Source organism: Podarcis filfolensis, assembly GCF_964270895.1.
Source record: "Podarcis filfolensis genome assembly, chromosome: 1".
NCBI lineage: Eukaryota > Metazoa > Chordata > Lepidosauria > Squamata > Lacertidae > Podarcis > Podarcis filfolensis.
The window spans coordinates 28772636-28789476 of record NC_139604.1 but is presented as its reverse complement, the minus strand read 5'-3'; the positions used below and the strand labels follow the sequence as shown (position 1 = coordinate 28789476).

General features: G+C 41.9%; 1 protein-coding gene across 12 annotated transcripts in view; it reads right to left on the bottom strand.

Moving 5' to 3' along the window:
- Window positions 1-16841, bottom strand: part of COBLL1 (cordon-bleu WH2 repeat protein like 1) — an 82363-nt gene that overhangs the window by 30853 nt on the left and 34669 nt on the right. For 2 of the 12 annotated variants that reach the window (XM_083576873.1, XM_083576868.1), the window contains exon 1: window positions 11696-12022. The exons of the other annotated variants lie outside the window; for them this stretch is intronic. The gene's annotated coding sequence lies outside the window, so the exon portion shown is untranslated. Of the gene's footprint in view, window positions 1-11695; window positions 12023-16841 lie in introns of those variants that run through there. 12 annotated transcript variants of the gene reach the window in all.

The window sequence follows — 16841 nt, the reverse complement described above, 5'->3', positions numbered from 1 at the left end:
AATTTGGTTGTGTACTTTTAAATGCTTTATAATTTATTGTTTATGGCTACTTTTGCTGTGTTTGTAATCACAAGCCACCATGAGCATGGTTTTAACTACGGAAAGGTGGCATACAAAAGTAAAATTATGTACGTATGCTGTCAGTGAGTTTTTTGTGATCTTAACACTATACCATGAGCTCCATTAGGAAAAGGCGCATAAGAGGCCCACTGGATCAGACCAAAGGTTCATCTAGTTCATTATCTTCTTTCTCACAATGGTTAGTCATTGGCTATTTTGAAAGCATTTACTGAATATTTGGAAGGAGGGATGCCATTTCTTTGTTCTTTCTCCAGACACTATTTTTAGAAAGGCAAAAATTACAAATATTTATGTAAAGTTCCCAGAGCCTTGAGGACAGAGAAGAGCATAAAGCTAACAAAATTATAATGCATAATATTAAAGATGCACAACCACAGCCTGGAGTGCCTCATGGGAATTTCTCTCTTTAGAACTTCAATGTAAACAAAGTAAGCAGGAGAACTATAGACTTATATGTGTATGTATGTATGTATGTATGTATGTATGTATGGAGGATTTAGGAAAGATTGGGGGAGTTCTAATCCCTGAGATTAGACCTTTGCTTAAAAGAAGAGGAGGGGGTTTTTAGCCTTAAAAGGAAGTTGCAACTTTCCCCAATCTTGTAGAATGGGTGGATTCGTAGCTGTCAACTTACAGATTTGAAAATAAGGGACCAGCAGCCTCGAAAATAAGGGATCAGCAGCCAAAATAAGGGATTTTGCTTAGTTTATGCAGAAATACACCACTGATAGAGCCATGCTGCTTTGGCTGCCACTGGCTGTGTTTTGCAGGGGGTTGGACTAGATGACCTAAGGGTCTCCAACTCCAACCAAAGAAGAGTGGTAGACAAAACTGATGAACGACATCGAGATGGCAAAGCTTACAGGCAGAATTAGAAACCAGGAAGAGGACCTCTTTAATAAAGAATGGGGAAAGTTTATAATTTAGTTGAAAAGCTATTGTAAAGAATTACATACATTGGTAGGATTGACAGAAAACTTGGAGTAAAAATTTGAACTATGGATGGACAAATGATTTATAAAAATAGAGCTATGAAAGGGATGCAAAGGGGGAAATCACTACATTAAGATGCGGCACTGGTTGGAGAGTATGCTAAGCAGCACATTGGGGCTGCTGTTGTCCTGGCGCGAGGAGTTCCATCGGCCCTTCCCCGCCCGAGAGAGGGGGAGAGAGACTCTCGCCCACGCCGCCCATGAACCCGGCATGAGGCGGTTGTGGCGCCGCGGCAGCCGCTGAAGCACTGCCCTTCTGCGTCCCTCCCCATCCCCTCCTCTTTCTCCTCCCTCAGGGCGCCTCCTCAGCCGCCGCCACTGCCGCCTCCGGCTTCCCCAGGCAGCGCGGCGGAAGTCTCGCAGGAGAGGGGCTGCCCACCCACCCGCCGCCACCTGTCTCCTCACAAAGCGCCCCTGAGGGGGAAAAGGGAGAGATGGAGACGCGGTAGCTCGTGCACGCACTCTCTCGCACAGCGGAGGACCCCGAGCTGCTGCTTCCCTCCCGAGCCGGGCGAACATGAAACCCAGGAAATTTAAGGGACATCATAAATAAGGGACAGCAGCAGGACACAGCGCTGGGATAAGGGAGTTTCCCGCCAAATAAGGGATGGCTGACAGCTATGGCTGGATTGGGGTAAAGCCACAACACACTGGATGAGGGACTGGGAAGTCAGCTATTTCCCACCTCTACTGTTTCTCTCCCTCCTCTCACATTCAGCCAAGCACTGCCCTCCCATCTCTGATACAGTGTGAGGTGTTTCTGGTCACCCAATGAATTTCTGTGTGGACAGGATCTGGCAAATGCTGCACGACAAATGGATACCTGTGGTCTTGGGATAGGAAAGCAATCTCCTGCCCTTATTGATTACCGACATACAAACTCTGCAATTTCCTTGCCCCCTGCTTGCTTTCTGCCAATTCCGACCTATTCCATGCGATAAAATAAAACCTAAACTGAATACTTAAGGATTTCTAAAATAAATTTTAAAAACAGGTGTGCATGCGCAAACGCACACACATATCACTTTCTATGAAATTCGAATCTTTCGTATCAGAAGCACATTTCATAGTTCAACCATGCATTGTGTAAAGAAGTACTTCGTTTTTTCCGTCCCAAATCTTCCAAGGTTCAGCTTCATTGCATTGCTCCAGGTTCTAGTATTATGAGTAAGCAATAAAGTAAACCACAGTAAATGACTGTGTTATTCCTCCATTGTAAATGACTAACAAGTTCCATTGATTATGGGATAGTGTGTGCCCTTTTTTAATTTTTTACTTCCAGCCAAAAAAAACATTTCCCTCTAATCCTGAAGGAACCCCTGGACTCTCCAGCAAGGCCTGTAAAAGATTCCTCGTCTGAAACACTGGGAAGCCCCTGCAAATAAGTGCAGACAACAGAGAGCTAGATGGACCACTGGTCTAACTCTGTATAAAGGAGTTTCCTATGCAGCTATGCATCAAGTATTTCCCTTAAATAGCTTTTATACATTTGAAGGGAAGAGTGATTGGCCCCGTAAAGCACGATAATTAAGCTGATAATTTAACAGAATGCTGGAAAACCCTTTTTTGTACCACACTGAAACCAGAAGCCAGCTCTGCCAGTTGCTCTCTGCTTCTTTCTAAGCAATTGGCACTGACCCCTCCGTAGATCTGATAATATGACCTTTGGACAGCAGCAGTCCTGGAAACAGAAACGCTTTTCAGCTGGCTCCAAGTCCAAATGACATTTTCTTACTTCAAAATGCCAAAAAAGCATACTTTGAGCAGCAGGTTAAAGCCAAATCTGTCACAGATATTCATGCTTTCAGCCAGGGTCGTTATGGCACCTAAGGAAAGTGTGTCAGACCCTGCAATAACTTGGAAAAAAAACCCACTGTGTAAGCCTTTCTTGCCCGATTCCATAGCTGAAGTGAGCCACTAACAGTGAGGCTCCGACTGTTAGCATCTCAGCCATTTAATTAAAAGGCTCCTGCAGTTTTTAAAACACACTTGAACTTCTGCAGTGTTGCATGACTGCAGATCAATCAACATACATACTAACAGCAAACGCGTTCTCCAACTAGCTATCATTACGCAGCTAAAACAGCACCATCCACGCACAAGAGGGAGGTTATCAGCAGGTTTCTTGGAACCAAAGCCTTTGCAGAAATAGAAAAATTTTAGCAGGGTGGGGGCTTAATGGGCAGGACCCCTGAAATATAACCCAATGGGGATCCAGCAGACTTAGAAGGGAGGAATAATAGAATCACTATAGCTAATTGTTGAGCTGGAAGGGACCTTGAGGGTCATCTAGCCCAACTCCCTGCAATGCAGGAATCTCAACTAAAGCACCCATGGATGGAATGGAATATCCTCAGAAAGGTCATAGCTAGCTAGCTGGCAAGCAGGAACTCTGAACAGGAGCATTTACGTGCTGCAACATTTTCTTGCAAGCCCCACGTGTAGCCCAGCAAAGAAAAAAAGCTGCAGTCAATCCCAGGAGAGAACTAAGAAAACACTGGGTTAAATAAATCCTGCCTGTGGCAGTCCCAATCTGGACTGACACCACAGCCCAGCAGTAGCCAGGGGTGTTATATAGCTATGAGAAGGGGGTGTCCCAATCATAGCATTCTAAATTATATCTACTGGCATCAATTCTAGTTTGACCCTAAATGTACCTTTCACTAAGGAAAACAAGGAATGAAATTAGACTGCCACCAGAAAAGCAAGGAAAGGAAAAGAAACAAGCTAACAGGCAGTAGGAATTTCTTTTCTACACAAAATACTTTTAATCTTTTAAATCAGTTTGTTAGATCTTGCTTTGTTGAATCAGCAGCATTATCCAAATAAATAAGTACAGGCGGATTTATTTGGTGTAAACAGGAGTTCAGAATTACAAGCTTCTCTTTCTTGCACTTTCAAGATAAGGCAGAAATAAACATGGCAACAATAAAAAAGTCATGGTTCCATGCATAAATTTCTGTTTTATTAATATTACGGGATAATAGTGAAAAATAGTGAGTGTCGTTTGAAGGGAATTGCATGCCAGCAAACTGGGAAGCTTTGCAATTTAAACGACTGCCTGACCCCTTTGCAGTCAGCTGAATAAGCTGGAAAGATTAGGGAATCAGCTGAGGTGTAAGGCTGAAGACACAAGGGGGGTGGGGAATCAGAGACAGACCAATGTACACCCTCACAAGCAACGCATCCAGGTAGCGATACATTTGGGAATGTCTGTGCTATTTTAGCTTTTCTGCTTCCTGCATGACAGACATGCTGGCTGCTTCAGGAAACACCCCGACAAGGCAAACAGGAAGTGAGTGGCACCAGCACCAGTGTGAGAAGAACAAGTCATCTGCCTGTCATCTGCAATATTTTACTTACACTGAGTGAGACAGCACTTAGCAGAGAATGCAGGAAACCTGCCTTACAAAAGTTTATAAACGAAGACAGTTGGCGTGCACACACAGTTTCAACTGCAGGAGGGTTCGAGAGAAGAAAACCAGCAATGTTTATATTTGATGGCGTTTAAAGATTTGACACCCAGTTTATTTAGCAATATCCCTTGAAATACACCAGCAGTGTTCTACTGAAATTTAATGTGTGGTGCACAGTAGTTCTGTGCTTGCACAGAAGCTTGCAGTAGATGTAAGTTGTGCTGTGGCCTTAAAGAGACAAAAGGAACATATTCTGGGGAGGTGGGGAGATGATAAATTATTTATATAACCTGCAATGCCAGGGGCTTAGATTCAGGAAAAGTTAAGCACTTTTAAACCCCATTTATTTCAGCACATGTGTGGGTTTTTCCTGTTAAAATCAATAGTAATCCAGGGTACTCAACTTTTACTAGATCGTGCCCAAGACTTCTACCACAGCCTGAAATTTTTAGTGCACACATTTTATTTCAAGGATTTACATCCTACACTTCAATAAATCCCCAGTACAATGTAAAATACAATGAAAATGAGAATATTAAAATTACACAGTTTAGAGGAGCAGCGCAACAGCAGGACATTTAAAAGCCCATATCAGATAAAAATGTCTGGAATTTGTTTTAAAACGTTCTTGCCTGACAATGAAATATCAAAATAGGCACCAGGTGAAATTTCTGAAAGAGAGTATTCTACAGTCTAGTACCACAAGAAAGACGTTCCTTCCCCCAGGTAGTCAGACACCAAACCAACAGCTGCTAGGGTATCAATAGAAAAGGCTTCAGCTGTATATCTTAAACTTCTGAAGGCAAGTAGAACTACCACTTCCTCCCCAATGCTGATAAGTCTAGCTATGGGCATCATAATCTATGGCACGGTATCCCCTGTCATTCATTTAAACCAAAAGTTCCGAATACAAAACCATTTTGCAGATACCTTCAGATAACATTGCTTTAAAAGACACTATCTCCCTAAGCACTGCTGCAGGAAATAGTCGATTTTGCACATGTCTAAACGAAGTTACTTTATCAAAGATTTCAATCTATTTTAGAAAGCAAGCAACTGACCACTCAATTTGTACCAAATAGAATGATGGTACAGCTGCTAACATCCATTTCTAACTCAAGTCATGGGGGTGGGGTCCATTTTACAAACTACAGTGGTACCTCGGGTTAAGAACTTAATTCGTTCCGGAGGTCCGTTCTTAACCTGAAACTGTTCTTAACCTAACGCACCACTTTAGCTAATGGGGCCTCCCGCTGCTGCTGCGCTGCCGCTGCACAATTTCTGTTCTCATCCTGAAGCAAAGTTCTTAACCCGAGGTACTATTTCTGGGTTAGCGGAGTCTAACCTGAAGCGTATGTAACCTGAAGCGTATGTAACCCAAGGTACCACTGTATGTGCCACAAAATCTGACCAACCATTAAATGAACCGGAAGAGAATCCTTTGCATGCCTATGTGGGGGGTAAAACTTTATTCTGATTGTACATGTATAGGATCGGGCTGTGTGTTTCTACTTCCTTGGAAATTAAAAGGATAAGGCACAGAGACAGATAGGAGGGTAGCAAATATACTGGGTAGCAGGTGAAGAAAGAAATGCTATCCATGTAGGGTTGTCGGCCATCCCTAGAAAAATGTGATTGTCCTTTCCCCCCCTTTTTTTTGGGGGGGGAACAGTGTTCCCCTATCCTGGATGAACTTCAAATGCAATGCCCTTTTCACGTATTCAAGCTCCTCTTCTTCAAAACTGCACGGGAGACGGTGGGTTCGGTGGGAGGAGAGCCGAGAGTGAGAGCAAGAGTTATCGTGGGATGTGGGCAGAGGTTGGGGTGGGGCCAACTGCGGTTGGAAAATGTCAAGTTTTTGTTTTTGTTTTTACAAGTTTTATGCCAATCATGTTGAAAAAGCCTCCTCTAGGTGACTTTTGTAATTTTACAGAGTAGCAAAAATTGCACAAGTATAAACTATGCACCTGTTTTCATCACAAACCAAGGAGTGCGCATAATACAAATCAAACAGAGCACTCATCTCTGCAGATGTGGGAATTGAGTTCCCTTTCCTCAAGCTCCCTAAGCAGTAAAAGTTATTACATCCCACAAGCTGCCACTGTGTTAATTACTACCTAGCAAGGAAAGCACCCTTTGATCTTATCCAACACATCCCTGACAAACAGCAAACAATGCTATGACCTTGTAACAAATTACTAGAGCAGCATTACCTACCTTAGCAATAAAATAAAATAATCCATATTATATGTGCAATGTTACAATCTTTAAAAGTCTGATTCTTGAGGTGAAGATTTCAAACTTTGTTCCAAAGAAACTTACCGGTGGTTCCCCAGTTACTAATACCTGTTTATTAGATGATTAATAATGGCCAAAGGAGAGCTCATTCACCAATGCTAGTTTTTGTAAGCAACGTACTGTAGGGTACGGTCTAATTTAGCCCAGGCTGATGGTAAGACTCTCATAGGCTTTGATGCATTTACAGCAAATAATAATAATAATAATAATAATAATAATAATAATAATAATAATAATAATTTATTATTTATACCCCACCCATCTGGCTGGGTTTCCCCAGCTACAAGTGGTTCATAAATAAATAAGCCTCCTGGATTTCAAACCTGTTAATTATATGTGCTTTCTTTATGTAGCAATTGCACTGTTCTCTTTGTTTTCGTGGCGAGGTTAGTGTGTGTTTGGGGTTATTATTGTTGTATTAATTACATCATATCTACACCTAGCCGGACAGACATGTCTCTTATATGATGATAAATGATGCTTTTGTTAGGATCAGAAAAAGCAGGAGAGCAGTAACAGTCTCAGTGGCAAAATCAGAAGAGTAACCAAATGCTGAGAAGACATCTCTGCTAGTAATGAATAAGGTATTGCGTGCACACATTGTTGTATTTTGTTGTTGTTTTTTGGCAGTCCAAGCCAAAATCATGTGACTAATCACTGATTAACATATTGCCCAGCCAAAGGAATGTACAGCACAGCCAATGAAAGTACTGTGGCATGATTTTTACAGACACAGGTTTTCTCTTGGATTTACACCCATGTCTTTTCAGCTATGTGGCCATTTAGAGATGTGATTCATTGGGTTCCTTCTCACCTGAGGAAGATAACAAAGGTGATCTAGGAATCTGTGCTGCAATTTGATGGCCACAGATTTCAACCAGAACTTGATTACCTTCTTCATCTGTACCTCTCCTACCTGTTTTAACACAATAAATGGAAATCCAAGCAAGGGAAATGGGCCAGTGTGTTGGACAGAGGTAGCAGGAAAAGTGGCTTCAGGATTACCACTGGTTCCACATGTAAAGTAACCGTAAAAGAACCCTGGACAGTTAAGTCCACTATGGGGTGCAGCACTCATCTCGCCTTTCAGGCTGAGGGAGCCGGTGTTTGTCCACAGACAGCTTTTCAGGTCATGTGGTCAGCATGACTAAACTGCTACTGGTGCACGGAAGACCGTGACAAGTTCCAGAGTGCATGGAAGCACCATTTACCTTCCCACCACAGAGGTACCTATTCATCTACTTGCACTGGTATGCTTTGAAACTGCTAGGTTGGCAGAAGATGGGACAGAGCAACGCAAGCTCATCCCACCGCATGGATTCGAATTGCCAACCTTCCGATCGGCAAGCCCAAGAGGCTCAGTGGTTTAGACCAGGCTTCCTCAAACTCGGCCCTCCAGATGTTTTGAGACTACAATTCCCATCATCCCTGACCACTGGTCCTGCTAGCTAAGGATCATGGGAGTTGTAGGCCAAAAACATCTGGAGGGCCATGTTTGAGGAAGCCTGGTTTAGACCACAGTGCCACCCACGTCCCATTTGGTTTCGCATGTACCCATAAATGCCAATGCATCTGTGGTGGCTTTGCTGCTCAGTTTATACATTACAACAGCGCCAGAGTAAACACTTTTTGTGGCTTTATCCCATGGTACTGATGTAATGTTTAAGGGCCAAGGAAACAGAATCATCTGGAGGGAAAATAATAGAACAGGAAGGCCCATAATGATTTGCCTGGCCTGTGCCTTTAAAACTTTTCGGCAGGACAGTAAAGCCACGGAAAACCAGTTTCCAGACCACTGCTGTAACATATAACCGTCACATTTACAAAACTGACAGAAGACTGGCAGAGAGAACTACTTTGCTTACAGCAGTTGGTGAGATTATATATATATATATATATATATATGTGTGTGTGTGTGTGTGTGTGTGTGCGCGCCTGAAGTTGCTCCCCACTGTTTGCAAACATGCCATTTGGATTTATGTGCATGAACAGAACCTGAAATTACGCACACCACAGCAAATACCTTTTTAATGTGTTCTGAGTGATTGTGTGCAAAATGTGACTTTTAAATTTTTCTGGTGGAGGGTGGGGACATGAACAAAACGTGTCCATTTATGAAGATACATCGCTTTGGTGAAAGGAAGCAGAACGCGATGCCTAAAATACAAGAACCAAGCCTCATTTTGCAGCCATTTTATACCTCCTATATCTTCACAAAAGTCATGTGAGATAGGTTCTGCTGATACCTGATGACTGGTCCAAGTTGAGAAGTGAAAAACCATAAATTACGTAAGTGAGTTTAAAATGTGAGGCTGTACATGTTGAGGAGATGCTGCACTTAGTGCAGACACCTGATCAACAGAGCTCTCAGCAGCCCTGAACTCCTGAGCTCAAGCGATCTGCCAGCCTCAGCTTCTAAGAGGAGCTGGATTGCAGGCATAAACCACTGGTTCTTTTGGAGATATCCAAACCAAGACTCACAAGCTGCAGCTTTGAAATAAACCTTTCTTTCTTTTTTTAACTTCTCCACCCATTGCCCCTTGTCATTTGGCTAAGAGGGACAGCATTTTGGACTTTTGTCCCAGTAACCAGGAGTGGGGAGACAAAGAGACAGAGAGAGAACTCTATATGATGGCGAACTAGTGCTTGCGATAAACAAACAAAAAAAGGAGTTAAATGTAGGAATCAAGGCATGGAGTGTTGGGAGGGGTGTTTGCTTTCCTGGCTTTGTGTGTGTGTTTAATTTCACATGTCTCGCAACCACCTGCTGCTGCAATTCATCATAATTATTATATTGTTTTAAGAGTTATTCGGGATTATCTTTGGTTTGCAGATACCACTAGGAATGCAACGCAATACAGTGCCCATCTCTGTGTTGAAATTATTGCTCAACATGTTAGAAAGAATGCTAGCAACATTGCCTTTGCTCCAACAGCCCTGTCACTAGCAGGCCAGCAACTTGCAAGAAAGAGCTGGTTTGCCCAAGATGTGCACAACTGTACTTACTACGTGGTTACAAACCAGACAATGGAAGAAAGGGGAATGCTAAGCTTCTCCACCTGAAGTGATCAACTCTCCCAAACAAGACATCTACCAGTCTCCTGGCATCCTTGCCGGCCTGATACACAGAAGACAGGTTCCTTGCAGGATGGTGATTCTCTGACAGGCAACACACTCCAGAGTACAAGGCTGTCTCATGTGACTCTTGGTGACTAAAGGAGGCCAGCATCCCATGCAACTTTGGCAAATATGTGTGTTCTGGGGTGTATGTGTGTAATGTCTCCACTAAGAATGGGGGAAAGGACACCCCTTTTGGAGAAAATCTGATACACTCTCTACTTTCTACTTCTAGAAAGTAGAATCATAGAATTGGAAGGAGTCAAGAGGGTTGTCTAGTCCAACCCCCAGTAATGCAGGAATCTTTTGCCCAACGTGGGGCTGGAACCCACAACCCTGAAATTAAAGAGTCTCATGCTCCACCAACCAAGCTATCTTGTTCTCACCGAAGTGGTAAAGCTGTGTCTGGACAGCACCATTTTAGTCATGGTCTCACATGAGTAAATGCTCCTTCATATGAAAAGAAAAAGAAACCCCTTATTGCCTATAACCCTCAACAAGGCTATTAATGCAAAAATAAGTAAATATGTTGTAAAGTGCAAGCATCCTCATCCAGTACAGCCCCACCAACGGTTCTGCTACATCTTTTCCAGAAATACTTTGTGAATTGCTGGCTTATAAATGAAATATTATTGGGTGCCGAGAGGTCTAACAATCAGAGTTGGGAGGTCAAATCGTGCCTCGGGAAGCCAGCTATTAACAGGATGCCTCTGAGAACATGCTCAGTAGGAATATTCAGCACTCCTCATACATACTAAGGTCCTTTCACTTCGTTCTCACCCATGGCAGAAAAGAAAGCCTTTAGTCTTCTCAGCAACCTCGATTATTTTGTATGTAATATTAAGGGAAGGGGCACATTTTGTTGTTGCTAAAACAGCTGAGAGTCAAAAATCCCTACCCAAACTACTAAATTCCACTGGAAGATTCCAATCAACCTTCAGCTTGCCCTCATATAATAATGCATGTTGCTTAATATTAATTTTTGAAATGTAGCAGAAAGTTATTTTTACCCCACATTTGTTCTATGGACTCTCTAATACTATGATGTTAGTAATAAGGAAGGCAGAGAGAGAGAGAGAGAGAGAGAGAGAGAGAGAGAGAGAGAGAGAGAGACCGTTTTCTTGGCCATACCTTATTGCTACTATAAATTGGGTCAGATAATAGTTCTTAGCCAATATTAGCTATTGATTGTTCTGTATTGATTTCAACAGGCTCAATAATAAAGGAAGAACCACTGTAATATCTCTGAAAATAAGCAAATATTAAAATCCTAAGACTGACTTAAGAAATTCCAGTATGCTCCCTGAAAGCTTTTGCTAATGGATTTTTATTCATACATTAAAAAAACAACAACAACACATGTTAATGTAGCAAAGGTCACAAGCAAAATCAGTATTCAGGTTGAAGAAGCTCAAAAGAATGCACTTACAGCCTATTCCTATGCATTTTTCATTCAAAATCTAAGTCTCACTATACTCCGTGGGAGTTACTTATAGGGACGTATGTGCAGTGCTGCAATCTTAATGCCACAAAACTATGCAAAATTTGTGCAGTATTTTTCTGCTTTGTTACAGGCCTCAAAGGCAGAAAGCGCCAATCTATCTTCCAAACCCTTACATATTTACTCTTCTACTTGTAAGAATTTTAAAGTTTGGAAATACAGAAACTGAATTAAGCAATCAATGGTAAAAAGCACACACACACACCCATACACACTCCCGCCCTCAGACCCCTCTATACTCTTAATGTCTCTAGCTGCATGCCGCAGGTAAGCCACGTAACTAGACTTACCTCAGGTATTTTTCCAGCAGTAGGTGCCTCACCAGCAGTGTATGGCTCTGAAGTCAGCTCCAAGCATGGAATACAAAGAGCACTTTTACTCTCCTCTTAGTACATGGAAGGGGTGGGAGGGAAAACACGGTTCAAAGTCCTATTTAAACAGAACATTACAAGCCGCTTCCTAAGTTGCCGGTAGCTCTTATCCCAGTTCTTTCCCCCATGTTTACAGATACGCCTGTGGAATGACCCATGGAAATGCCTCCAAAAGGGACACAATCTCCTCCCAAATTCTGCTTTCTCTTCCTTTCTGGAGAAGAGAAAGAATGCTTCCCCAATAACAGAAAGTGTGTGTGGAAGTTGCCAGTATTTATTCCCTGCCTCTAAGGAGGCACGAATAAACCACGCCCACTTGCTTCTAAAATCCCTGTAGAAAAAGAGGAAGGCAAAAAGAGGGGGAAAGTTCCTTCAATTGGACAAGCCAGCACTTTTGAAGCAGCTGAAAGCTATGCAAGGTGTTGGAAAGCCTATCCCTATCAGAGTAGAGACTCACCTGCTTCTCTCCTGGCAAGGAAGGTGATAGATTAAATAGTGTGTGCTGCATCTGAAGACATTTAATGGCAAGCTGCTATCAAAAGGGTTGGTTTATTATCCTGCGTCTTGTTCATTTTCAATCAAAATGGAAATATCTTAGGTGATTTTGGAATCATTTCAGTGTGTTAATTTGTCGGTTTAAAGTTGTGTATATTGTTATGTGAATAGTTTATTCACACTTTGGTACACCGATATGAGAACTCTTGAAGTAAAGTTAAGCATAAATAAAAGAAACAACGTTTTAATAAGCCATCTAAAACACAAAAAGGGGGGGAGAACATATCCTCAAACGATGCAGAACATTTCACAGAAGAGGAATATGAAGTGGAGCGATTGTTTACAACTGACTGAGGTAGGCGAAGACCTCCAGGTATCCCACCTGAGGGAAGGCAAAGCCAAGCCTATGCTGTTGGAGCCGCTCCAGATCTAGGGGCTGCACGCGTCCACGCAAAGGGCGCCCCCCGTTTTAAGCGGGGAGCGGTCATTCCTATCAATTACTAATTGCTAAGTCAGCTAACATTCAAGGTGATATGCAGAAGATACACCAAAAATATAACATTATCAGTTAAAACCCACAATAAAATACATACAAAATGTAAGTCTAAGACAGATTTGATGTTCAAAATTACAATGATAGGAAGTGGGAACCCCCAATATTACTGCATCCCAACCCCAAACCGAAATATTTCTGCTCAGGACTCCGTCTACCAGGAAATTAAAGTTTTAAAATACTATTTAGGGCTTGTGGAGTAGGGGAAGTTTCAGCAGAGAAAAGGGACACCATCTCCGTTTCTGGTCCCCTAAAATGTTCCTGCATTGTACTATACAGTGGTACCTTGGGTTAAGAACTTCATTCGTTCTGGAGGTCCGTTCTTAACCTGAAACTTACTTAACCTGAGGTACCACTTTAGCTAATGGGGCCTCCTGCTGCTGCCATGTGGCCATTGTGCAATTTTTGTTCTCATCCTGAAGCAAAGTTCTTAACCTGAAGTACTATTTCTGGGTTAGCAGAGTCTGTAACCTGAAGCGTCTGTAACTCGAGGTACCACTGTACTAAATCATGACTAAACAACCTGTTCCCCTCTAAATGTTGGGCTGCAACTCTCATCATCTCTGACCACTGGCCATACTGGCTGGGGCTGATACTTGTTGAGAGTCCAGCGACTTAAGAAGAGCAGCATGTTGGACACATGGGCAATGCATGAGTTGAAAGGAGATTCCATATTGCACCTCCCATCATATCACATACACAAAACATCTCTGATGATGTGGAGCAGGATGCGCAGATCATAGCGCACCCTGTGTTTCAGGCATCGACCGTTAACCCTGAGATCGAGTCACAGAGTCCCCCGTCTCCTGTCACCGATCATCTGCACATCAAGGATAAGGAGAGTTCTAAAAACACTATTGGACTTTCAGCTCTCTAACTTGGTGCAACTCAACAGACAGAAAGGCAGGCACAAAACTGCACAAGTCCTCCAGTGACTAATGCTTCAGTCAAACATCAAGGAGTGTCATGTGTCTTGAGGCATCACCGGGTTTAGGTGTGGAATGACAGGTGGAGATGGATGAGGTGTGTGGGGGGGGAATGGAGGGTGGGGATATATCCAAGGAACAAGGAACAGAGGCAGGAGGAGACAGGTACTTTCTTCTCCCAGGGTATGGTTGCTCTGGACAGGGAAGCAGAATTCCCACCTCCACTCTTCTCTCCCAGGGAGAGAGGAGAATCAATGGAATCCAGGGAGAGCACCAACCAACTGCTGGGGGCAAAGGGATGGAGTCAGAGCTAGTCACCCGGCATTTGGTGCTGCTGTCATTGGGGAATGATCTACCCTCTGCGTGACACAGTGTGCATCTGCATGCTCAACTTTCTCACAAAGCAAAGGAGTCTCGTGAGTAAGCTTGCCTTGCCTATCAAAGCTTGGCGGGTGGGTATGCCAACCCATTGGGACAACTCCAATTCTTTTACTGCCTTGCCCCAGACTCAAACTTAGGCCACTGCTTCTAGCCTGGCTACTTAGCCTGGCTAGTCTTTCCTTTCCTGTCAAACAGCCCAAGTCTGCTGTGAATCACCGCCAGCTGCTGAGATGGCACCTTTACTGTGCCTCAATCATCCTTTTTCTTAAGTAACAAACTCTCATCATTGTGGTATGAGCAACAGCCAATATAAGCAGTAAAGGAAGAAACAACAGGCTTGTCATCTTTTTAACATGTCTTCTTGAAACAAACACAAATAATTCAACAGAAAGTTATATTCAAAGTTTCAGCAATGTAATATGTAAATTAACTGAGGAAAAAAGGAATATTGAAGTTTGGGGATGTAGTACAAAATTAGCAGCTTCAATTTATCATATTTTGTCTCCCCGCTCCCACCCCTTTTCATCAAAAGAAGGGAGAGGCTTGAAACATACAGACTTAGTAAGACCTACCCATGGGGAATGTATTGACTCTGAAACAAAGACACACGCCTGATACAAAAGTAGTCTAATTGTACAGAACTCTACACCCAAGTTATTTTAAGAATCAGTCTTTGTTAAAAAATTGTTGCAACTTGGGTGTTTCTCTGGCAAAGTCATTTTCAGATATGTTGAGATTCTTGATAAATTATGACATCAGTGTGCTTTAAAAATCATAGCATTTGAAGACTGAACATCTATATTTAGACAGGGGGGGAAACACTCAGTAAAGTTTAGCCCAGCATTCATTTATATTATTTGCTTAAATTTTTTTAGAATACAGTGGTACCTTGGTTTTCGAACGTCTCCACCGACGAACATTTCGGTTTTCCAATGCCGTAAACCCGGAAGTAAATGCTTTGGTTTTTGAATGCGCCTCGGAAGTCAAACATGAAACACAGATTCCATATTGAGTTTTACGTTTTGAGACTTCCGTATTGAGTTTTCCATTTTTGAGCGTTTTGGAACTTGAACGGTCTTCCAGAACGGATTACTTTCGAAAAGTGAGATACCACTGTATAATGAATTCATTAAAATTAAACTAATTTAACCACCAGCCGCGTTCACTATTTATTCATTATGGCTTGAATTAACATAGAACTAAAATCCCTGGACTAAAGTTGCTTCTAAATGGGGGGCTCCTAGTGCTACCCAAAACTTGTTCATCCACTGCAAGCAGAATTACAACTGACTTTTCATGCAATCAGGATTACTGTGCTTTTTGTTACAGGAATATGATAGCATAATAAGAAAAAAATGCATTATACTGCTATTGTGTTAACTGCATTTTTTAATGAAAACAAGGCATACCATACCATAATGCTAACTGCATGATCATACAATATTGTTAATTTTTGAAAATGAATTTAGAAACTTTCTGGTCACTGCTCAAACGGGAGCAACCAGAAATGATTTTTTAAAAAATATATTTTTTAAATAATAATAATAATATCACCATAGCATTATGGTGGCATAGCACTGCAGGTCTTTCATTAAAATAGCCAGCAAAGTGTTCTAGTAACCCAAAACGGGGTCATAAAATGACAAGGTTATAATGAATGTGTGCTAAGTCATTGTATGTTCACTTTTCTAATGTATCACTGACCGTGTCAAAACCCCATCCTTTTAAAATGCCAAAAGATTAGCACTAAAGGCACCTAAACCTGTAGAGATGCACTATTCTCCTGTTCTGGAAAGTGATGAGCGTTTCTGTAGCCTAAGAAAAGACAAAATAACCACAGGGAAAATACAGGACGACAATGAAGCTGGTGTTTTCTAGGTACTCCATGAAGAGAGAGTGAACAAAGAATCGCAGTTCTGAACACCTAATGTGGAAGCACTTTAAATAAGTCTGCAATCCTACACACAGACAGATGCCTAAGAGCAAGAACCACTGACTTAAAAGGAACTTATTTTTAAGTAAGCACACATGCAGTTATGCTGCCAGTTTTCCAGCTGTTCTTAATGTTCCTTTCAAAGTGTAAAAGATACATAAAGCTCAATTTGTATTACTGAAAAACTAAGAAACATCACATAGAAGCAGCCAGTAGCATTTTTAAAAGCAGTCTCAGCAAGTTAAATTAATCCAAATATAAAACGAGCAAATCAGACTTCAGCATTGGGGAATATTACAATAAATTTATTTGTAGTTCACGGCTATAATCCAGACAGGCAGTTATGAACCTCTAAATCCCACGGCTGAATCATGGACTGCAACCCACGGCTGAGATGTCTGCAATATGATATTTAAAATATCCACAACCAATAAAGAATGACTAAGATTTTGTGTTTTTAAAGCGGAGCTTCAAAGGTTGCAAAATAAATAATACAAAAACTAGCCAACACTTTGAATATAAAGTTTCTTTTGTCATGTAAACATAAACTCACCTCAGGTATGGTTACAAGATAGCATTAAGCCATAACAAAGATTAGATTAAACAGAGACACTGACAGCTATCGATACTGACTATATAAACTTCATAACCTGTGATACCAGACCTCTCCAGCTACTAGGATATACAGTATACTCACATAAATCAGTCTGCATTATCAACACTAGCTTTAAAACACTGGAATTTTAGTGTACCCAATCTTCTTAACGTAGAATGCCT